We start from the raw sequence: 24,598 nt of genomic DNA, 5'->3' as shown, positions 1-24,598 counted from the left end.
CACCGTGTTCGTCAGAGGCCAGCTCGGGGCTGGAACACGCGCAGGCGCCCCCAGCACGCGCGTCCCCGCTCCCTACTCACATTTCATCCCCGAGGGCGCGCAGGCCTCCGGGGCAAGGAACCCCGAGGTCGCTGGGCAGTAGAGTCTGCTCAGCAGCCAGGGGGCTGGTGGCCCGTCTGCTCCGCCGTGACTGGCTCTGTAGCCTGGGTTAGCAGGACTCGGTCTGCGCGATCCTCCGTGGCAGCCCAGAACCCGGGTGTGACGTCTCCAAGTGCAGCCTTGTACCTGCAACATGGCATGTGGGCTTCTCTGACACGGGCTTCTTAGAGCTGGTGCGGGGGGAGCCGTGGGAACGGTGTCAGCAGCGGTGACACACCCGGGGGAAGATGTGGGCCCAGCCGGGCTCGGAGCCAACCGCAAGAGAGGGGAAGGCTGGGTTGAATCAGGACAGTTTTTCCAGGGCCTGGCTGGCTCCTGGACCACCTTTGGTCATTTGAAAGTGATGCCTTCACCGCTGGATTTGCCCTGGCCCTGGGCTTGCACTATTTTTCATTAATGCATTCCTTTTCAAGCAAGTCATTCTCATACAAATGACATTGTTTAGTCCTCATAACCCAGAAATTAAATGGCATTGTCCCCATTTTATTGAAGAAACCGAGGCTTCAGGGTGTTTTAAGTAGAGTGCTCCCCAAGGTAAGGTTGGTACTGGACAAGACCAGAAGTCCCAGGCCTCCCGATTTCAGGTTCTTTCCCCTGCACCCCGACAGCAGGCAGTGTGTACTGTGTTCCTAGCATGGAGCTGGGATCAGTTAGGTTCTGTTGAGAATTCCAAGACGCTGTGATCTGGTCCCCGTCCTGGTACTTACAGTCTGGGTTGGCAAGAAGTGAGAAAAGGAAGGGCTCGATGGTAAGGCGCTTAGTGAGTGATTGGTTCCTTTAGGCACTCAGCAAAGGGTTCTTAGGAGGAGAGGGACACAAAGATCAGGACACAGTCTCTATTCCCAGAAAGTTCAGTCTAGACAAGGGGCTCCTGCTCAGAACCACTCAGTGGCTTGCCACTGCTTCCTGGGCAAGACCTAAAATCCTTGATGTGGCCCACAGGCCGTAGGAGGTGTGACCTTCGCTCCTCTCTCCAGCCACCCTGTGCCTTGCTGAGTTCCGCCACCAGGCGCTCCCTCCTTCCTTAGGGTCTTCTGCCCTGGGATGGCTCCACAGATGTGCCATCTGAGCAGCGTTTTGAAGAATGCATAGGAGATTTCCGGGCAGAAGGTGATGGGGGAGGGGGTGGAATTCCATGCAGAGGAGTGTGAGTGGGGAGGAGACTTGGTGAATAAGAGTAAGAAGAGCTGGGGGAAATTTCACAGAAAAAGCAAAATGTTCTTTGTACAGAAATGGTGATGACTATTTGTCAAATGGACCTGGGCTGGGAAGGCTGGGGGTGGGTAGAGTGCGGCAGGATAGGAGAGCGAGGGAGTGAGATCTCTGAAACAAAGCCTGAGAAGAGGGGGCTTATTACCTGGCGTGAGGAAGGGCAGGGAGGCCATGTAGGACGCAGGTGGGGAGGTGGGGTGGGGAGGTGTGTGTGTGGGTGCTTTGGGGATGGGATGAGAGATCTGACTCCGCTACTTGCTTTGTGACCGTGGACAAGTTGCTTCTCCTCTCGGCTTCAGAACTCTTAAGGAAGATGGAGCACGTAATCTCTAACCTCTCCTTTTCTGGGTGAAATGTGCTCTTTAAATTTTGGGTGATGACAGAGTGCAGGGCCAAGATGGGTGCTAGAAAAGAAGGAAGTCCCAGGAGGATAGAGAGAGCCCAGGCAGAATGTGGCAACCGAGGCTTCCACACACTGCACGGGGCTGTGGAGAAGGGTGGAGGCTGGAGGGGACGCCGGCCGAGGGCTCTGCCAGGGGAGGGGGGTGGGAGGTGGGGGTGGGGGGAGGCCGCAGCCTATGACTCATTTGCGTCCCACCAGCACCAGATCAAACCCCAATGGAATTTCTAACACACCCTGACTTTTCCTCCCTCTCCCCTGATCTCAGGTCTAATGGGGCGGAGGAGGGGCTGGGCCCACCATCAGAGGAGAGGGCTGGTGTGACCAGGGGAACGGGGGCCCACGTTCAAAGAGTATGGGAAGCAACTGAAGGGCCTTTGGGGACCGTCCCAGTGACAGCACCAGCCCCTCATCTGCATTTTCCCTCTGGTGACCCTGTTCTTCTCCCTGGATGTCACTTGCTTCTCTTTTCTCTCCTGGAGCTTTTTGGGAGGGGCAGGAGAGGGGAGGTGGGGGCAGGAGAGGGAGGTGGGAAGAGACTTTTTTCACATGAGACCTCAGAATTACAGTTCACAAACTATTCAGTAAACTGACCGGCCTCAACCTCCCCTTCAACGGCCTAATCTAAGGGGTGGATCTATGTGTTTTGTTGCTTGTCAGAAACAATCGCCGCGCGGCCCATTACATTTACAGCACGTCGCCCTTTAATTGGTGTAACACGCTGAGGCCTGAAAGGAGGAGAGGCGCACAAAGCCCCCGTGAAAGAGCCCTGACGCACACAGAAACACTCTGCAGAAGTTCAGAGCCGGCCACTAACAAGGAGGCAGGGAGTTAGTTTGAAAAGGGGGTGAAGTTCAGAAATGTGTCACCTTGAGGAGCCTCCCATCAAAGCAATGGTCGCATTGACAAGCTGCAGAGAAAAAAAGTTAAACCTTCAGGGCTGCGGTCTTGCTTGCTGGATTTATTCTTTTTAAGCTTGAGGAGGGGGAAGGAGAGGGGCGAGTCTTTTTCTTCCCCTCTTCTCCAGCCTGGTCTCTCTGGTCCCCTTATTTACTTCAGAGGGCCTTAAAGAAGTCGGCGTGAAAAAACACACCTCCCACCCCCCTGCTAAGATGCACGATTAAAAAAATTAATGTATGAAAAGTCAGGCTGAATGCGGCTGCCTTGGGCCACAGGAGCTGATTCAGCCTCTGTGGGAATAGCGTTTTGTCTCTGCCCTCCGGGCCCCCCCGCCCCATTTTCTAAGGCGACTCCTGGGCCCTGCGCGCCTGTGTTCTGCGAGGGCGCGGGCGCGTGTTCGGGTTCCACGGCGGACGGGCTCACCAAGTAGGCGGGATGGGGACCCGGCCCTCGCGGCACCGCGCGGCGGGGGCCCGCTTCCTGGCTGCCTGCCGCCGCCCAGGGGAGGCGCCCGGCTTCCCCTCCTCCGGCCCGATCGCCGGGGGAGAGCCTACCCAGGCCCAGTGGGTTTCCACGCTTCGGTTCCAGTTTGCAAAATGCGTCCTAAAAGAAGAAACTGGCGTGCATGGGTGCCCGTGGGCCGGGGGGGCCAGGTGGCACCTTCGTTTCTCTGCCCTCCACAGTCACCTGCCCAGCCGTGCCTCCCGCGCCCCTCCCTGGTTCCGGCCGTCCGGTCTCCCGGGAGGTGGTGGAGGGGTCCACTTCCTGGGCGCCCTCCCCTGGAGCCCGCCCCCGCCTTCCTCTGTGGGGGCTCCCCGCCACAGCTGCGCCCGCGGGCACCGCGCCCCGTCTGAGCTCCCGGGGGCGCGCCCGGCGCCCCGAGGCACCTCCTCGGCTCGCCCCCTCCCGCCTTTGTCTGGAGACCGACCCCGCCCGCGCGCCGCTCCTGTGAACCGGCCGCCCCGCGCCCGCGGGGGCGCTTTTCAATGCAGCGCCGCAGCTCCCTCCAGATTTGTAATCCGCCAAAAAGCCGCTGATTGCCGCGATCGTTACTTTTCATTAAAAAAACTTAGAAGCAATTTGGGAGAACCCTTCTCAATGAATACATTTACACCCGAACGGTCTTTATTCCCCGACTCCACTTGATGAGTTTCTCTGGACGGATCTGCTCTTACAGGCCCAGAACGGGCAATCCCTTGATCCCCGTCAATTGTCATCCCGACTCGGGGCCACTCTGACCGCCGGTGGTGGGGAAGTCAGAGCTAATCCTCAGAAGGAATCACGGGAAAAGAAAAGCAACAATAACCAAGTCAAGCGTAAAAAATGGAAGAGAAATCTCTATTATCACTCACTACATTTCCCAGCTATGTACTGAAAAAATCGGCCCGCTTGTCATTCGAGTCAGACACCCGCACAAGAATATGGGGTCGTGGCGGGTTGGTAGACTCACACGACGTGAGGCGCGGTGCTTGAGAGCGAAAGGCCTCCCTTCTGCAGCCGCCAAATCCCCCTCACATCCGCCATAACCATTAAATACAGACTGACTTTATTCTGTGCGAGCAGGCCCGGGGGTGAGGGCGCCCCCAGCTGTGCTGGACACAAAAAAGGCCCTGGCGAGGGGGACGGGGGGCGGGCGTTCATGCGAACGAAGCGCGCCCCTCGCGGGCACCTCCCGCTGTGGGCCCCCCCGGCGGCTCCGCCTCGCCGGCCCGGGTCGGGTCGCCGCCCCGGGTGCCTGCTCCGCCACCCCGCCACCCCGAGGGCCCGGCCTGGGCTGCGCGGTCCCAGCGCGGCGCAGGTGCACGGCGCACGAGGGCACGGCTGGGGCTCAGCCGCGGGGCGCGGGCGGGGGCTCCGGCCGGGAAGCCGCGGATCTGGCGCAGGGGCTGCGGGGTGTGTGTGTGCCGGAGGGACCTGCGGAAGTGTGCAAACACCGCCACTTTCCACGCGGACGCCGCCGACTGACCCCGGCCTGCCTGCCTTATGCCGCGGCCAAGTCAGGGGTTAAAGTTAGTTCCGGGGAGGCCCGCGCGCCCCTCTCTGCCTCCTTCCCGGGAAGGGCCTTCGAGGGCTGGGGTTGCTCTCCCGCCGGCGGACGCGGGGCGGGCCGGCCGAGCTCCTCCAGCACGGGGTCCCGGATCCCTAGCTGCCTCCGCACGCCAGGGGCTGCGGCCGGTGCGGACGCGCAGTGGTGCCCCGCCCTCCGGCGGCCTTCGCGTCCATTTCTCTCTTCGTTACCAAGCCGTTCTTGGGGGCGCTTTGTGGATGCTTCCTTTTCTCCGGGTGGGTCGCTCTCGGGGCGGCAAAGAAGGGCCACGTGCGGCCGAAGGCGTCTTCCCGGTAGGGCCCCGGAGGCGCCACCCTCTTGGGGGGCTCCCGCCCCGGTTCCCGCTTGGAACCGGCTTCGCGCGGCCCCAGGTCGCACCTCGCTCCTGGGCACCCAGCCCCGGGAAGCCTGTTGCTCTTATTCCTCTGGGGACCCCTACCGGGCTGTCATTAGCGCCCTTCGCGCGCACACATCACACACTACATACACAGATCACACGTACTCATACGCTGCATACCATTTACACGAATGTTCTCACGCTTGTGTACACACAGGCAGAACAATGTTCACGCAGCAACAAGTTTACGAAGCATATTAACATTTACACAACACCTGGACTCACCCGCCTGCGCCTAGTCACACAGACGCACACATTCCTGCCCTCGCAGCCCGTGCACGCCCTACTGGGAGCCTCGAGGGCGCGAGCACGCGGCTTCGTCCGGAATGGCAGCAGGTTAGAGGGGTCGGGGAGCCATCCCGGTGGGGATCCCCGACTTTGGCCCTGAGATCCCGACCTCCTTCGGGATCCTCGCCTGGGCAGATGCCCGAGATTCCCACGGGGCCTGTGCGCTGGGCCTGTTCAGTGTTCGCACCCCTTACCCCGCAGGCGCAGCACCAGAGCGGGGGGCCTCTCAAGCTGCCACACCGACCTGGCCAGAGCCCGCAGCCAAGACTGGACAGCGGCACTCGCTCCCTGGGCACCAGGCACAGGTCCATGAACCTCCAGGGGGTAGGCGGGCTGCCCTCCGGTGGCCACGGCGTGGAGTGGGATGGGCGGGAGGGAGGGGATCGCACCGGACGGACCCGCATCCCCACCCAAGGTGGGCAGCCCCACCAGGTGGCGGGGAAAAACCCTCGGAGAGGTGGGAGGGAATGGATATATCTGAAAAGCGAGCGAACGTGTTCTCCTTGCCTAGATTTACATAAACGTGGATCTCTGCTTGGTCCGCGATCTGGAAAGGGTGCTTGCAGAGGGCGACATTCTGCAATCCTAATTAGTGATTTTTGTCCCTTGTTACTGGGCTCAGCATCTCATGCAAATGAACTCTTCATTTCAGCCACATTACCCCAGCTCCAGAATTAACTGACTCTTATCTTTAATGATATGCCGCTGAAGTTCTCGGAGCCTGGCTAGCTTTTTATCTTGATTACGCTAATCAATAAGAAATGATAGAGTAGAATTATAAACTCTATTGGCTTTTAAATGTTACCGACAAGCCCTCTAGATGCCATTCCCGTTCATTGTTATTTATTAAAATGATCCTCAGCTAGCAAGCAGATGCACACAGGCGACCAGAATGAGCTGGGGGAGTGGTCCCAGTCCATCCCTGAGGGTTTTGCACCCTCCTCGCCAGGGAGGATTCATCACTGTTTAGGCTTGAGAAGGTGGGGAACACATTAAAAATCGAAACTCTAAAAAAATTTGCTCTTTTGGAGGAGCAAAATTAACAACAAAACAAATTGTGAAAACAGATTCTGCACCCAACCCAGATGATCATAAAGGCAGAAGCTTTGAAAAAGTCACTTTGAGACATAGAGCCTCACGCTCTAGGAAAGAATCAAATCTGCAACACGCGCTCACACGCACCCACACCCCACCTTATGGAGCCCCACCTGCAGCTCAATGACTTTTGCGTGTCAGTATCTATACACTTTTATATATACATGTGTGTATAATTTCAGACAGAACTCAGGAAGTGCAATTTTCCCCGTTTAGTTCTCTTGGGAGAAAAAGAGGTCAAGTCCCTTCCTGTTTGCAGACGGTACCTTTGACTCTAGCTGGGTGGCGATGGTGGTTGGCCAAGGCGTCAAGGCGCTCGAATGGGAAGTGTTTGGTTCTTAGACATTCAGCACCAGGTGCGCTGACACTGGGAGCTCATCCCTCGAGCTCAGACAGCCCATCGACCCACTCGCCCAAGGCCCGGGGCCCCATGGCTCTCCGGTCACACCTCTTTCATAGGCCCAGTTTGCGCAGCACTGTTTTCCGTGAAGCCAAAAAGGGTGCGGGGCGTTTCTCTTCTCCTCGGGCCCATAGAGAGGGAAGGTGTGTGTAGTGTGGGAAGCGTCCCTCCTCACCCTGCACGGGCATGTTGACCTTCCCGCATCCCCAGCTTTGGCCTTTAGTTTGGTCCTGGGCGAGTGAGAGCTTTCCGGGCGCCCCAGGAGGGCTAGGGGCTGCTGAGGGCACGGCTGTCCTCATTCAGAATCATGCACAGATTTCTTAGTTTTGGTTCACCCCCGCTCACCCCCCGCCAAAAAAACCCATGAAGAGCCCACTCTGCACCGGGCACAGGGTCAAGAGCCCGACCTAGGCTCTGAGGCTCCGGGAACCTTCCCTTGCTCTCCTGACCCTCGGCCCTGCGGATGGGTTCTCACGGCCCGCGGCATCCGAGGCTCCGAAAGGCCGCCAGAGGAAGGCGAGCACGCGGACCCGCCCGCTGGGCCACACGCCGCGCGCACTGCGACTGGCCCGAGGCGAGCTCGTGCGGCCCGCCGCCGCCGCCGCCGCCCGCCTGGCCGCCAGGACTGCCCCCTGCCACGCCCCGCGCTGTCCGGCGCCCCCCGCAGAGGAAGCTGCGCGTTCAGTGTCGGAAGGGCGCGCCGGGAGCCCGGGGCTGCGGGCGGGAGCGACAGGGCCCCGCCAGCTCCAGTCCGCCCGGGCCACGGTCGGTTCCAGAAAAAAGTCGGAATCGTCGGCGGCCTGAGCCTTTTTTTTTTTTTTTTAAATGACACGTGGGGGGAAGGGCTGAATGTATCAAAATCATGTAAAATTTCTGTTCTTAGCAACATCCTTGTTATTAGGAACGATGACTAAACCGCCAGGATTATTCTGGACTGTAAGTTATCAAGAGCCCACTAATTTCACATTAAAGCCCATTGACTGCAACGTCGTGATTGAAGGGTTTTTAACAATTAACATAATCAGAAAATGAGCTGAGATAATTTTTATTCAACTCATTACTTTTTAATCATGTATTTCTTTTAATTAATATCTTCTCCTTGAACATAACACAAAGCGGAGCCCCGGCGCTAGCCCACGCCAGCCTGCGGGACCGAATTTGACACAGCCAAGCATTTCACAGTCGCCTTCATTGTGTTTCCATTGTGGTGTGGGTGAAAGAGAAAAATTTTGTCTGAAAGTCACCACGTTGTTTTGAAACACCACTTAATGGGGGCGGGGGGTGGCTGGGAGCGCACAGCCATGCGCTTTTAATCCGACTTGACTTATATGTGGGCGCCTCCATTGGTTTGTGGCCAAAGGATGCAGGCGGAAGGAACAGGAGCAAGAACAGGAAAGGATTTGGGGATGAACGTTCCGTCGTGGGCCCGGAGAGGAGTAGGCTGGGCGCCGGTGCCTTCGACCGGAGCCGGTGGGCGCGCCGGCGGAGCGCAGGGCTGGTCACCGCAAGCCTGCCCTCGCCCGCGGAGTCGCCCCGGCCCAGGGCTCGGTCCCCCGCCGTACCGCTCGCCCCCGCGCTCGCCCCCCGAGCGGGGCGGTCCCTCCGCTGCCCTCGCCCACCCGGAGGCGGACTGCGACCCCTGCGGGCTCTGCTTCGCGCGGGATCCGGGGCCACCGCGCCGCCTCCGTGCGCCCCGCCCAGGCATTTGCAGTGCGGTTCCCGTCGTGACCCCACCCGTCCCCCAACGCCGCCGGGTATCCCAAACCCCGGAGACTTGATCCAGCTCGAATGTCTCATATGGGGCAGAGAACGGGCATTTTTGGTGGCAGCCGGGCCTCAAGCCTCCGGCCCGCAAACTCCATCCTGGCTCGGTAACTCCAGCCACGAGGCGCCTCTCGCCCGGAGTCTGACCTTCTGCTCCCAAGAAGGACCGTTTGTGGGCCAAGATCCCTCGTCCTGGGGGAGCCGCAGCAGCCTCCGAAAAAAAGAGACAAAGCCGACCCCTGGTGGAAGAAAATGAAAGTTTAAGAACAAGAAGGTTTGCGAAGGCCATTGCTGAACGTCTGTACTCGGGAGAGGGACAAGGAGGTGTGGGTAGAATTTCAGTATTTCCAGAATCTCTCCCTTAGTGCACCTCCGTATCAATAGGTGTTTCCCAGGGGTGGAGAGAAGTAGTTCATCTCCACATCAGTGGGTGATTACAAGGGTGGGGGGAGCGAGGGTGTGTCACAGCCTTGGTGGGGTCCCTTTCTTTTACAGCTGGGTTGGGAGAGACACGGGTGAGCGGAAGCAATAAATGGGTTTCTCCCACTTATATTTCTCACTTTGCGGCGTGAAAGGTAATTTGCCCGGACTGGAAACTTATTCCCACGTCCCCTGGAGTTACAGAAGGGAAAGAGGGCAGGGAATGGTAAGTAAGGAAGAGGAAAAGTGGGAAGTCAGAAAAAGTGAGGTCACACAGCAGCAGGTGGAGGCCGGGGAGAGAGGCGGGAAGAAGGGGCGGCGGAGCGGAGGGTCTGCCGCGCCCTGTGTCAGCGTGCGCCCTCGGGGCTGTGGCCGGGCCAGCGTCGCGGTCCTGCCCGGACGTCCCATCTCTTCTCTTGCTCCCCAGTCTAGATGTTCTGTGATTTCAGAGGGCAGATGTAGATTTCTGTTGGACACTGCCAACTACTGCCTGCCTGCTCCAGAAAGCATCCAGGTTCCAGAATTTTCCTTCTCTGTTGTCTAAACAGACCTCTGCCTCCCACCATCCTAAACTCCCATCTCAGCTAGGTGACGGTGACTAGGTGAAAATCCAACCTACCAAGGGGGATAATGCCTTAGAATGCAAGTCCCAGTCCTCCCTGGTATTTATTTGTTGTTGAATGTTAATGGCGAAGCTCTGGGGCCAAGGTTTGTGCCTAAGGGATGGTGGTATTTCAGGCACTAGAGCAAAACAACCAAGAGAGAACCGCTGTACTGAAGCCTCTGCCGATGTCCAAGGCTCAAGAGTTAAAAACAAAGGAAGAAAGAAAAGGTGACATCAAAGATAAAGAGCTCACTGATGAGCAGTCACTGTTTACTTGGAGTGAGTGCGTCAGGTTCATCAGGGAAGGGCAAAGGGTGGCGTCTGTGTCCTTGCACTCTTTTTAAAGCCTTTCTTGAATCCACCATCAGGATGTGCCTGCGTGTGGCTCCCTCTCTGTCTTTCTCCCTTACCTTCGAAGCTCTTCTATGTGCCCTGGTATCCTGCAGGGGCTTCTTTGATACGCTCTGTTTCTCCTGCATCTGTGACATGCCAGAAGCTTTTTCTTCTCAGAACCCACCCCGACCCCGACCCCAGCCATTTGTCCAGAACTTTTCCCTGGGTGAGTTCTCAGGAAGAATTTGTTGGATTGTCGGCTACCTACTGAGATTCAGAGTTTGGGGCTTGGACCTCAAGCCTAGCAGCAGGGTGGAACCCGGTGTGGGCCACAGCCCCTCCTTGGCAACTGAGAACGGCCCTTGCTGAGGATGCTGTCAGAGCTGTGTCCGAGTGTGTAATTGGAAGGAATTATGCCTGGGGCTCTTCAGTGCAAGTGCCAAGCGCTGGGGAGAGGAAGTTGGCCCGGGCAGATGTGCAGAGAGCACAGTTGTTCTTAAATCTGCTCCAGAAGAGCAGGTCAGGGGGATCAGTTTGGTATCCTGAAAAGAGGACAAATAACCTCTCTTGACAGAAAGTAAAGAAATAGTGTAGCATAGATTTGCAAAGAAACAGGCTGTGGGGATCACTACTAAGAGGTGGGTACATGCTTGGGTAGGCGAGGTACTGCCATGTCCCAGAGTTTTGGCAGTGGCACCATGTGCTTCTTTCGGAGCTCCTCCACTTGCCTTCCTGGTAGAGCCGTCATTGTCTCCGGCAGAGCCTTGGCCCAAATCTGACCCAAATGATGACTGAGGCCTGGGACGAGGGGGAGCTAGTCAAGAAGGGGAACCCCGGCAAATGAATCATGATTCCCGTGGCCGCCGTCAGAGCCAGAGGCGGAGCTGTGGTGACCCCACTGTGGCACAGGGCGCTTTCCTCAGACCCTCCCAGTCATCCTCAGGCCCTGGTGGACCCCGGTCAGCAGCATCAGCCGTCCCAGTCGTCAGAGCATCCTGATGCGCTCAGCTCGCCCTGGGAGTGTGGCCGCCATCCTGAGGTGGCGGGATGTCTCACAGCTGCTCTGACTCATTCCAGAGGTGATTTATTCTCGTTTGGACTGAGGCTAAATAGCATAAAGGAAAGAGGAATGTGCAATTATCAGGGCCCTGTAAGTTTGAGGCAGTCAAACTGTGCAGTTCAGGTCAGAATGTACACCTAAAGACCCAGTTCCCAGGGCTGCGTACCCTCCTCTAGGGCACAGACAGCTGTGTGCCTTTGTGTCCTGGCGTCACAGGCTTGCTCTTGAGCAGAAGCGTCTGGCGCATTTGCAGGTGTGTGCAGAAGAGCTCAGTACTTTGTGTCCCTTTGGTGAAGAACTGAAAATCTACCTATACTGTATCTAGATCGAAAGAAAAAGAAACACACATTAGTAGTCAGTGGAAAATACCAAACCTGAATAATAGATTACATTATACTGCATGTCATATTTTTCTTTTTTAGAGCTTTTATTGTGAAAAAATTTCCCAACATACACAAAGGCCGAGTGTGATTCCCCACGAGTCTGTCACCCAGTTCCAATCAGTAGCACATTTGCCTCGTTTCCTCTCTCCCTCCTGGTTTGGCTGGAGTATTTTAAAGTGAACCCCAGACAGTGAATATCATTTCACCCTTAAATACTTAATTATACATCTCTAAAAATGACATTTCATAGTCACAATGGCAGCATCATACCTAATGAAAAATAATGATTCTCTAATATATAATATTGAGTACATATTAAAATTTCTCTAATTGTCTAAGAGGAAAAGAATTTTTTTTTATGGTTGGTTGGTTTGAATCGGGATCCAAACAAGATACACTCATGTATGGTTGTATGGCTCTTAAGTCTTTTAACAGTGTTTTTGTTACGGCTTTAAGTCTTTTAAAACTATAGTCTCCCCTTTTCCCTCCCAACCCCTTTCTTTTCACATGACATTGACTTTTTTAGAGAAACCAGGTCAGTTGTCCTGAGGAATGTTCCGCCTCCTGGACCTGCCTGCTCGCTTCTTCCTGGTGTCATTTAGCAGAGATTTCATGTGTCAGTGAAGCAGAAATTAACTTGTTTTTCTTTTTCTTTTTTTTTTTTTCTGTGCTTCCTCACTTCCTAAAGACCAGAAGTAAGATCCAGAGATTTGAATAAATTCAGGTTCTTTTTTTCCTTCATTTTCTTATGCAAGAATACATCAGAGGTGAATTTCACGCCATACAAAATCAGGGGGCCCACAATGCCTTGTTCTGTTTTGAGTGAAGCTCAGTTTGATCAGCAGGCTTGGGGGAGGTCAGCCCAGGCCCTCACTGTAAAGTTTCTGATACCCTCTGACCATCGTTTAAATCTATTTCATTAGGAGATAGCATATCATCCTTTTCAAGGCATATTTATCAGTTCGGGTCACTGCAGTCTAGATTACCAGAGACAAGAAATTTGGTCATGAGCATCTCAAAGCCCAAACCATCTTCATTGTTTGAGTCAACTTTTGTTTGAATACTTTTGTCCAGATAAACCAAAGAGCACACTCCTCTCAGTCATGAATATTCTGATCCCAGCACTGGGCTGTTTACAGGAAGGGTTGTGTTCAGCTAAAAGTATCAGAAATGCCAGTTCCAGGGGCTTAAACAAATAGGATTTATTTTACTCACATAACAAAAATGCCAGAGGATAGCAGTTGTCAGCTTTGCTTAGTGGCTTGATGATGGCCGGGCCGATGTTGTCTCTTAGTCTCAGGATGGCTGCGTCAAGGCAGAAGGGGGCTCGAGAAAGGGCCGTGTACGCCACATCTGTTCCTGTCAATAAGGAAAACCTATGAAGCCGCCTGGCAGAATTCTCTAGGGGCAGAACCGGCCATACTGCGGCCTGAAGTGCTAGAGAGCTGGGAAGCGGTCTTTAGGTTTCCAACCTCTATAGGGGAGGCAGCAAGGGAGTTGGGGGTCCTGAAAGGCTGGTCCACCTCTGCTGATCCTATCCTCCCGTGGTCTCAGACACATATCATCTCCTACGCTTTCATGAGATGAAGTTCCTCAGCCATTCTTCATTCTGCAGGACTCAGGAAGGAATAAGCATGTCTGTAAGCCCCTCTGACCACAGTGGGCTAGTCTCTGGATTCTGCGGTTGGTTTATCCTTAACGGGGATATTAATGATAAGAGACCAGGGTTGGAAGGAGAGTGGGAGGCAGGGGAGGACCTGTAGGACGCAAAATATAAGCCAGAAAGCTGCCCGGACATGAGAAGATTTCCTCTGCAGAAGGATTTCTGGGTAACTGCCTAAAAACGTCTGCTGCATATGATTTCCAAATGCTTGAAAATCCCTTTAACAGCAGAAAAGAATCTATATCATAGTGATAATGTTAAAACTCAAATAGTTCCAGAAAGGTAAAATTAACCTACATTTTTTTTCAAAATATAAGAGGCCTCAAGAAAAAATGTCATTCTTATTTTATTTGAATAAATTTCAGATCCTTCACCTCCAGGGACCAAGAGTAGGAAACCAGTCCTCGTTTCCCTCAGCATAGCACAGATCTGGCTAGAACATTTACAGAAGACCTTACTCAAGACTATAAAGCACAGGGATGATGACAGGGAAGTGAACACAGTTCCAGAGACACAGCTCGCACCCATGATTTCAAGCATCAGAAACAGAGAGCCCAGGAAATCTGTTGAAGGGCGGCCTCCCTCCATGTGGGGGTGCTGTTCTGACCTCCATAGGCCGCTCATATGTTTTGAACACTTGGTGCTGTTCAAAGCCCAGGAATCTAAAGTGAGTGCGAGGCTGGGTCTCCCTCCCTAGATTCTGACCAGAGTTCTAGTTTCCTCTCTGAATTCTCACCACTTACGGAAATGAGTGCTGCCAAATGACATCCCTCTGCAGGTAAGAGGTGTGTTCAGAAGCCTGGGGCCTGACCCTGACCCTTGCGGGCCCCACCAGCATAGTCATATCAGAATAGAGGACATCGCCGGAAGCCCCACCAGACTTACGCTATGGAAACAGAATCATGGCGACGTCCAGACGAGCCAATCGCAGCTCCTCTGAGAGGAGAAGGCTTGTGCGAAGGGCAAGTGAGGGAGAACTATAAAGTGTGGAAATGAACAGAAGGGTAAATCTAGGGTAAGGAAAATATAATTTATGTTTCGCAGACAGTGGTAAGAAGTGCATTGCAATAATGGCCACAGTCAGCCTTTCCTGGTGGAAACTCCAGGCCCTCTGCCCCTAAAGAGCCGCCGGCGAGAATTGCACCAACTAGTCCAGGGGCCATCCTGGGGCCCTGATCCTTTTCTGCGGATGCACCCCTTGTGCGTGGCTGATGTGTCCCATGGCTGTCTGCCAGAGTCTGCAATTTGGGCACCACCAGCCTCTGTGCCAGCCTGGTTGTGCACGTCCCCTAGGCCACCATTAGTGCACACTCCTGACCTGCTCCCATCACTGGTAAGTCTCTGATGCTGCCGGCAGAGCCACCGACATTTGTGCCCCTAGGGACTCATGCTCTTAACTTTTCACAGACAGCATGGTTTTAACACAGAGCTACAGTTGGTGTTCTTACTGGTTTAGTTCTCACATGCAGCCTTCTTGCTCAGAAGAGGAGTCTGGGGGTCTGGACTTGGGAAGGGAATCTATGCCAGACTTCTCAGCATGCTTGAAGATCACGTCTTCTCAACCCATCCCTTTGTCCTGGAGCCAGACGTCAAGTCCCTGACCCTGGGACCCATTATTTCCCAGCCAGTCCCTGGGCAGGCTCTCCCCATCTAGTAGGCTGCCTCCTGTCCCACCTCCAACACACTCCGAAGTGTGCATCTTGGAGCCCGCATCTGTTCAGTGTGTGCTGAGACCTCTGTCATGTATATGTTGTCTGTCTCACTACTTTTCTGTTTTTCTGCTACCAGACACCCAGAAAAAGTTACTACTATGCATGAAATATATAGTGCGATCCATGTGAAAATACATATGAAAACAAGAGGTGAAATAGTGTGAAAACACTCATCAAAACTGTGTGTAGCAACAGAACTTTAAATTTTTTAAAAATATCATTGAATTTTTTTTTTTTCTTAAATAATTATTTTTTATTGAAGGGTAGTTGACACACAGTATTACATTACATGAGTTTCAAGTGTACAACACAGTGGTAGAACATTTATATACATAATTCTAGGTTCCAGCTATCACCCTACCAGGCTGTTACAATATCTTGACTATATTCCTTATGCTATACATTACATCCCGGTTACTAATTTATTTTACCATTGGAAGTCTGTCCTTTTTTTTTTTTTTTTTTTGTGAGGGCATCTCTCATATTTATTGATCAAATGGTTGTTAACGACAATAAAATTCTGTATAGGGGAGTCAATGCTCAATGCACAATCATTAATCCACCCCAAGCCTAATTTTTGTCAGTCTCCAATATTCTGAGGCATAACAAACAAGTTTTTACATGTAGAACAAATTCTTACATAATGAATAAGTTACATAGTGAACAGTACAAGGGCAGTCATCACAGAAGCTTTCGGTTTTGCTCATGCATTATGAACTCTAAACAGTCAGTTCAAATATGAATACTCATTTGGTTTTTATACTTGATTTATATGTGGATACCACATTTCTCTCTTTATTATTATGATTTTTAATAAAATGCTGAAGTGGTAGGTAGATACAAGATAAAGGTAGAAAACATAGTTTAGTGTTGTAAGAGAGCACATGTAGATGATCAGGTGTGTGCCTGTAGACTATGTGTTAATCCAAGCTAGACCAGGGCAATAGAACATCCACGTATGCAGAAGATTTCTCTCAGAACGGGGGGGTGAGGTTCTAAGCCTCACCTCTGTTGATCCCCAATTTCTCACCTGATGGCCCCCCTGCGACTGTGCCTGTCTTAGGTTGTTCCTCCCTTGAGGAATCTTACCCGTCTCTGGCTAACCAGTCATCTTCCGGGGCCACACAGGGAAATATGAAGTTGGTAAGTGAGAGAGAAGCCTTATTGTTTGAAAAAGTTAGCTTTTTACTTCTTTGCATATTTATGCCCTGTGGCTTCTATGCCCAGCATTTGTCTTGAGGTATCTTTACCACTTGGAAGAATTATGATACTCGGTAAATTTGATATGAGGCACGAATTCTATTTAAGGGTTGTAATTAGGAAGGAAGAAGAAAAGCTATAGAAGTAGCAGGCGGAAGAAAACATGGGAAGATTGATTATTTCTCTGACATATCTTCTTGTAGAGTAACTTCAGCATGTACAGGTTTTAAGCGACTACTTAAATTGTGCACACACATTAACATAATAGGAGTATAGTTACATAACCAAAGCATATCTGTAATTACCAGCCGTCTGCAGTGAAACCAAGAAAACGAGTTAGGCACCTTAGGCATTTGTGAAAACTTATCTATGATATGGTGGATATTGTCCAACTGAACTTGAACAGTCTGAGAGAAATCAGACAAATTAAAACAACCCATTCCTGGGGAATGTTCACATCCCTTATGTTCTTTTAACAGTAAATAGTTTGTAGTTGTAAGACTTTGGAGTGCTACAATTTGCACTTCTCCAAATTCTTGGTTGAGTTCCAACAGTATAGATCCAGTCCAATTTTGTTGTTTTACTGTATGCACAGGCCAGCTTAGATATCTCCTTCCTCATTCCCATGGCAAGTCCAGGAACTGGTGGGATGAGTGCATCTACAGCTGTGGCAGTGCGTGGATCTTTGTTGGGGTTTTTTGATGATCATCTTCTGGCATGAGTCTTCCAGAGAGTGCTGATGTTGGAAGTTCTCTTTCATATCGTATCTTAGTTCATTTTCGGGGTAGCCCAATTAGGCTTTGATCCTCTGTATAAATACAAACAGACCCTTTGCCTACACTTTTATATGCCCTTTATACCCTTGTGTAGAACTCGTTGGAGGTTACCACACAGGAACTGCCCTTTTTTTTTTTCTATCACTAATCTACACTTACATGACGAATATTATGTTTACTAGGCTCTCCCCTATAAACCCCTTTACAGTCACTGTCGATCAGCATAGCAAAATGTTGTAGAATCACTACTTGCCTTCTCTGTGTTGTACAGCCCTCCGTTTTCTCCTACCCCCCCATGCATGTTAATCTTAATACCCCCCTACTTCTCCCCCCCTTATCCCTCCCTACCCACCCATCCTCCCCAGTCCCTTTCCCTTTGGTACCTGTTAGTCCATTCTTGAGTTCTGTGATTCTGCTGCTGTTTTGTTCCTTCAGTTTTTCCTTTGTTCTTATATTCCACAGATAAGTGAAATCATTTGGTATTTCTCTTTCTCCGCTTGGCTTGTTTCACTGAGCATAATACCCTCCAGCTCCATCCATGTTGCTGCAAATGATTGGATTTGCCCTTTTCTTATGGCTGAGTAGTATTCCATTGTGTATATGTACCACATCTTCTTTATCCATTCATCTATTGATGGACATTTAGGTTGCTTCCAATTCTTGGCTATTGTAAATAGAGCTGCAATAAACATAGGGGTGCATCTGTCTTTCTCAAACTTGATTGCTGCGTTCTTAGGGTAAATTCCTAGGAGTGCAATTCCTGGGTCAAATGGTAAGTCTGTTTTGAGCATTTTGATATACCTCCATACTGCTTTCCACAATGGTTGAACTAACTTACATTCCCACCAGCAGTGTAGGAGGGTTCCCCTTTCTCCACAGCCTCGCCAACATTTGTTGTTGTTTGTCTTTTGGATGGCAGCCATCCTTACTGGTGTGAGGTGATACCTCATTGTAGTTTTAATTTGCATTTCTCTGATAATTAGCGATGTGGAGCATCTTTTCATGTGTCTGTTGGCCATCTGTATTTCTTTTTTGGAGAACTGTCTGTTCAGTTCCTCTGCCCATTTTTTAATTGGGTTATTTGTTTTTTGTTTGTTGAGGCGTGAGAGCTCCTTATATATTCTGGACGTCAAGCCTTTATCAGATGTGTCATTTTCAAATATATTCTCCCATACTGTAGGGATCCTTCTTGTTCTATTGATGGTGTCTTTTGCTGTACAGAAGCTTTTCAGCTTAATATAGTCCTACTTGTTCATTTTTGCTGTTGTTTTCCTTGCCCGGGGAGATATGTTCAAGAAGAGGTCACTCATGTTTATGTCTAAGAGGTTTGTGCCTATGTTTTCTTCCAAGAGTTTAATGGTTTCATGGCTTACATTCAGGTCTTTGATCCATTTTGAGTTTACTTTTGTATATGGGGTTAGACAATGGTCCAGTTTCATTCTCCTACATGTAGCTGTCCAGTTTTGCCAGCACCATCTGTTGAAGAGACTGTCATTTCGCCATTGTATGTCCATGGCTCCTTTATCAAATATTAATTGACCATATATGTCTGGGTTAATGTCTGGATTCTCTAGTCTGTTCCATTGGTCTGTGGCTCTGCTCTTGTGCCAGTACCAAATTGTCTTGATTACTATGGCTTTATAGTAGAGCTTGAAGTTGGGGAGTGAGATCCCCCCTACTTTATTCTTCTTTCTCAGGATTGCTTTGGCTATTCGGGGTCTTTGGTGTTTCCATATGAATTTTTGAATTATTTGTTCCAGTTCATTGAAGAATGTTGCTGGTAGTTTCATAGGGATTGCATCAAATCTGTATATTGCTTTGGGCAGGATGGCCATTTTAACGATATTAATTCTTCCTAGCCACGAGCATGGGATGAGTTTCCATCTGTTAGTGTCCCCTTTAATTTCTCTTAAGAGTGACTTGTAGTTTTCAGAGTATAAGTCTTTCACTTCTTTGGTTAGGTTTATTTCTAGGTATTTTATTTTTTTTGATGCAATTGTGAATGGAGTTGTTTTCCTGATTTCTCTTTCTGTTGGTTCATTGTTAGTATATAGGAAAGCCACAGATTTCTGTGTGTTGATTTTGTATCCTGCAACTTTGCTGTATTCCGATATCAGTTCTAGTAGTTTTGGGGTGGAGTCTTTAGGGTTTTTTATGTACAGTATCATGTCATCTGCAAATAGTGACAGTTTAACTTCTTCTTTACCAATCTGGATTCCTTGTATTTCTTTATTTTGTCTGATTGCCGTGGCTAGGACCTCCAGTACTATGTTAAATAACAGTGGAGAGAGTGGGCATCCCTGTCTAGTTCCCGATCTCAGCGGAAATGCTTTCAGCTTCTCGCTGTTCAATATAATGTTGGCTGTGGGTTTATCATAGATGGCCTTTATTATGTTGAGGTACTTGCCCTCTATTCCCATTTTGCTGAGAGTTTTTAACATGAATGGATGTTGAACTTTGTCAAATGCTTTTTCAGCATCTATGGAGATGATCATGTGGTTTTTGTCTTTCTTTTTGTTGATGTGGTGGATGATGTTGATGGACTTTCGAATGTTGTACCATCCTTGCATCCCTGGAATGAATCCCACTTGGTCATGGTGTATGATCCTTTTGATGTATTTTTGAATTCGGTTTGCTAATATTTTGTTGAGTATTTTTGCATCTACGTTCATCAGGGATATTGGTCTGTAGTTTTCTTTTTTGGTGGGGTCTTTGCCTGGTTTTGGTATTAGGGTGATGTCAGCTTCATAGAATGAGTTTGGGAGTATCCCCTCCTCCTCTATTTTTTGGAAAACTTTAAGGAGAATGGGTATTATGTCTTCCCTGTATGTCTGATAAAATTCCGAGGTAAATCCATCTGGCCCGGGGGTTTTGTTCTTTGGTAGTTTTTTGATTACCTCTTCAATTTCGTTGCTGGTAATTGGTCTGTTTAGATTTTCTGTTTCTTCCTGGGTCAATCTTGGAAGGTTATATTTTTCTAGGAAGTTGTCCATTTCTCCTAGGTTTCCCAGCTTGTTAGCATATAGGTTTTCATAGTATTCTCCAATAATTCTTTGCATTTCCGTGGGGTCCGTCGTGATTTTTCCTTTCTCGTTTCTGATACTGTTGATTTGTGTTGACTCTCTTTTCTTCTTAATAAGTCTGGCTAGAGGCTTATCTATTTTGTTTATTTTCTTGAAGAACCAGCTCTTGGTTTCATTGATTTTTGCTATTGTTTTATTCTTCTCAGTTTTATTTATTTCTTCTCTGATCTTTATTATGTCCCTCCTTCTGCTGACCTTAGGCCTCATCTGTTCTTCTTTTTCCAATTTCGATAATTGTGACATTAGACCATTCATTTGGGATTGCTCTTCCTTTTTTAAATATGCTTGGATTGCTATATACTTTCCTCTTAAGACTGCTTTTGCTGTGTCCCACAGAAGTTGGGGCTTAGTGTTGTTGTTGTCATTTGTTTCCATATATTGCTGGATCTCCATTTTGATTTGGTCATTGATCCATTGATTATTTAGGAGTGTGTTGTTAAGCCTCCATGTGTTTGTGAGCCTCTTTGCTTTCTTTGTACAGTTTATTTCTAGTTTTATGCCTTTGTGGTCTGAAAAGTTGGTTGGTAGGATTTCAATCTTTTGGAATTTTCTGAGGCTCTTTTTGTGGCCTAGTATGTGGTCTATTCTGGAGAATGTTCCATGTGCACTTGAGAAGAATGTATATCCCGCTGCTTTTGGATGTAGAGTTCTATAGATGTCTATTAGGTCCATCTGCTCTACTGTGTTGTTCAGTGCTTCCGTGTCCTTACTTATTTTCTGCCCAGTGGATCTATCCTTTGGGGTGAGTGGTGTGTTGAAGTCTCCTAGAATGAATGCATTGCAGTCTATATCCCCCTTTAGTTCTGTTAGTATTTGTTTCACATATGCTGGTCCTCCTGTGTTGGGTGCATATATATTTAGAATGGTTATATCCTCTTGTTTGACTGAGCCCTTTATCATTATGTAGTGTCCTTCTTTATCTCTTGTTACTTTCTTTGTTTTGAAGTCTATTTTGTCTGATATTAGTACTGCAACCCCTGCTTTCTTCTCACTGTTGTTTGCTTGAAATATGTTTTTCCATCCCTTGACTTTTAGTCTGTACATGTCTTTGGGTTTGAGGTGAGTTTCTTGTAAGCAGCATATAGATGGGTCTTGCTTTTTTATCCATTCTGTTACTCTGTGTCTTTTGATTGGTGCATTCAACCCATTAACATTTAGGGTGACTATTGAAAGATATGTACTTATTGCCATTGCAGGCTTTAAATTCGTGGTTACCAAAGGTACAAGGTTAGCCTCTTTAGTATCTTACTGCCTAACTTAGCTCGCTTATTGAGCTGTTATATACACTGTCTGGAGATTCTTTTCTTCTCTCCCTTCTTGTTCCTCCTCCTCGATTCTTCATATGTTGGGTGTTTTGTGCTGTGCTCCTTCTAGGAGTGCTCCCATCTAGAGCAGTCCCTGTAAGATGTTCTGTAGAGGTGGTTTGTGGAAAGCAAATTCCCTCAGCTTTTGTTTGTCTGGGAATTGTTTAATCCCACCGTCATATTTGAATGATAGTCGTGCTGGATACAGTATCCTTGGTTCAAGGCCCTTCTGTTTCATTGTATTAAATATATCATGCCATTCTCTTCTGGCCTGTAGGGTTTCTGTTGAGAAATCTGACGTTAGCCTGATGGGTTTCCCTTTATAGGTGACCTTTTTCTCTCTAGCTGCCTTTAACACTCTTTCCTTGTCCTTGATCTTTGCCATTTTAATTATTATGTGTCTTGGTGTTGCCCTTCTTGGATCCTTTCTGTTGGGGGTTCTGTGTATTTCCGTGGTCTGTTCGATTACTTCCTCCCCCAGTGTGGGGAAGTTTTCAGCAATTATTTCTTCTAAGATACTTTCCATCTCTTTTCCTCTCTCTTCTTCTTCTGGTACCCCTATAATACGGATATTGTTCCTTTTAGATTGGTCACACAGTTCTCTTAATATTGTTTCATTCCTGGAGATCCTTTTGTCTCTCTCTATGTCAGCTTCTATGCGTTCCTGTTCTCTGGTTTCAATTCCATCAATGGCCTCTTGCATCCTATCCATTCTGCTTATAAACCCTTCCAGAGTTTGTTTCATTTCTGCGATCTCCTTTCTGGCATCTGTGATCTCTTTCCGGACTTCATCCCATTTTTCTTGCGTATTTCTCTGCATCTCTGTCAGCATGTTTATGATTCTTATTTTGAATTATTTGTCAGGAAGACTGGTGAGGTCTGTCTCCTTCTCTGGTGTTGTCTCTGTGATCTTTGTCTGCCTGTAGCTTTGCCTTTTCATGATGATAGGAATAGTTTGCAGAGCTGGGATGAGTGACGGCTGGAAGGACTTCCTTTCTTGTTGGTTTGTGGCCCTCCTCTCCTGGGAGAACAGCGGCCTCTAGTGGCTTGTGCTGCGCGCAGACAGGGCTTCTGCTTCCTGCCCGGCTGCTATGGAGTTAATCTCCGCTGTTGCTGTGGGCGTGGCCTGGCTCGGGTAGCTGCTCCAAAGTGGTGGAGTCGCGTTGGAGCAGGAGCTGCTGGGAGGCTATTTATCTCCGTAAGGGGCCTCCCTGCTCCCTGCAGCCCAGGGGTTAGGGTGCCCAGAGATCCCGGATTCCCTACCTCTGGATTATGTGACCCACCCTGCCCCTTTAAGACTTCCAAAAAGCACCCGCCAAAACAAAACAACGACCAAAAAAAAAAACAAGAAAAAAAATTTTTTTTAATTAAAAAAAAAAATTTTTTTCAATAAAAAAAAGAGGTGGTCTTTCGTTTTTCTTTATTCTCCGGTGCCAGCCTTAGGCCTCTGCTCACCGGTCTTTCTGCCCTGTTTCCCTAGTCTTGGGGTCCCTGTCCCTTTAAGACTTCCAAAAAGCGCTCGCCAAAACAAAGCAGCAAAAAAGCAAAAAAAAAAAAAAAAATGGTCGCGCGCTTTTCTTATGTCCTCTGTCGCCCGGCCTCCAGTGCCCGCTCACTGTTCTTGCTGCCCTGTTTCCCTAGTATTGGGGTCCCTATCCCTTTAAGACTTCCAAAAAGCGCTCGCCAAAACAAAACAGCAAAAAAGCAAAAAAAAAATGGTCGCGCGCTTTTCTTATGTCCTCTGTCGCCCAGCCTCCAGTGCCTGCTCACTGTTCTTGCTGCCCTGTTTTCCCAGTATCGAGGGCCCTGCACTCTGACCCGGATGGCGGGGGCCGGGTGCTCGGCAGTCCTGGGCTCCGTCTCCCTCCCGCTCTGCCTGCTCTTCTCCCCCGGGGAGCTGGGGGGAGGGGCGCTCGGCTCCCGCGGGGCCGGGGCTTGTATCTTAACCCCTTCGCGAGGCGCTGGGTTCTCTCAGGTGTGGATGTGGTCTGGATATTGTCCTGTGTCCTCTGGTCTTTATTCTAGGAAGGGTTGTCTTTGTTATATTTTCATAGATATATGTTGTTTTGGGAGGAGATTTCCGCTGCTCTACTCACGCCGCCATCTTCCGCCAACCCTCTCATTGAATTTTAAATAGTAGGAAGATGCCTTCTAGTAAAAGAGCATGAATTTCACTCCTACTGTCTTCTTCTTTTTTTTGAATTAAAGTATCATTTATATACAATCTGACGAAGGTTTCATATGAACAACATTGTGGCTTCAACATTCACCGATATTATCAAGTCCTCACCCCCCCTGCAACTGACCCCATTGCAGTCACTGTCCATCAGCATAGTAAGATGCTATTGAGTCACCACTTGTCTTCTCTGTGTTAAGATGTATACATTTTTTAAGGACGAAAATACAGCATATCATGAAGGACATAAGGATGGCTTTTAAAAAATGGAGATACTGTGCTCTTGTTTGGGAAGACTTGATTTCAGGACATGTTCATTTCCCCTATTCTGATGTATAAATTTACTATAATTTCAATAGAAATCCCACCTGGTTTTATGCAACTGGAGAAACTGATTAAAATGCAAATGGAAGAGTAAATATCTAAAAATATCCCAAACAACTCTAAAAAAGAAATGAACAAGAAGGTGGGATTTGCTCCTCACAGTATCAAGTCATTATAAAGATTTAGCAATTAAAATAGTTTGGTAGTGGTTCAGGAATGTTTAAAGAGACCAGCTGAGTAGAATAGAAAGCCCAGAAATAGACTCATGCATTTAGGGGATCTTGACCTGTAACAGGGGTGAACAGGCAGATGAGTTAATAATGTTAAAACAATTTGCTTTCCATATAGAAAAATAAAATTAAGATCTCTACTTCACACAAAACACCAAAGCAAAATTTCAGAGAGATTAAAGCTTGAAGTATAATAAAAACAAAACTTTAAAATTGTTTGAAAAAATATAGGGAATATCTTTAGATCTTGGGTCACAGAAAGTTTCTTAAGCTAGACACCAAAAGTACAGTTATAAAGGCAAAGGATTGGTATTCGACTATATTACATTTTTTTTGTATGATAAAAGACATATAATCAAAATACAGTGAAAAGCACAAACAACTCAATCGAAAGATGGCCCCAGTATATGGACAGAGACAGGAGGGACTCGAAAACCCAAATGTGAAAAGATGCTCAACCTTTTAGGTAATTAGGAAAAATTAAAGTAAAACAATGAGATACCATGTGACACTACTAAGGCTGGCCTGGAAGTTGAGGGAAGGTGACTCTCTTACACCACTGGCATGAAATGAACAAGTGTAGTAATCACTTAGGAGAACAATTTGGAAGTGTGTTATATTAAAATAACAGGTTTATAGAAACTCTTGTCTACGTACTCAAGGAGATG

Source organism: Manis pentadactyla, chromosome 12 (assembly GCF_030020395.1).
Source record: "Manis pentadactyla isolate mManPen7 chromosome 12, mManPen7.hap1, whole genome shotgun sequence".
NCBI classification, from domain to species: Eukaryota; Metazoa; Chordata; class Mammalia; order Pholidota; family Manidae; genus Manis; species Manis pentadactyla.
The sequence above is the reverse complement of the archived record's forward strand: the minus strand, read 5'-3'. Positions refer to the sequence as shown.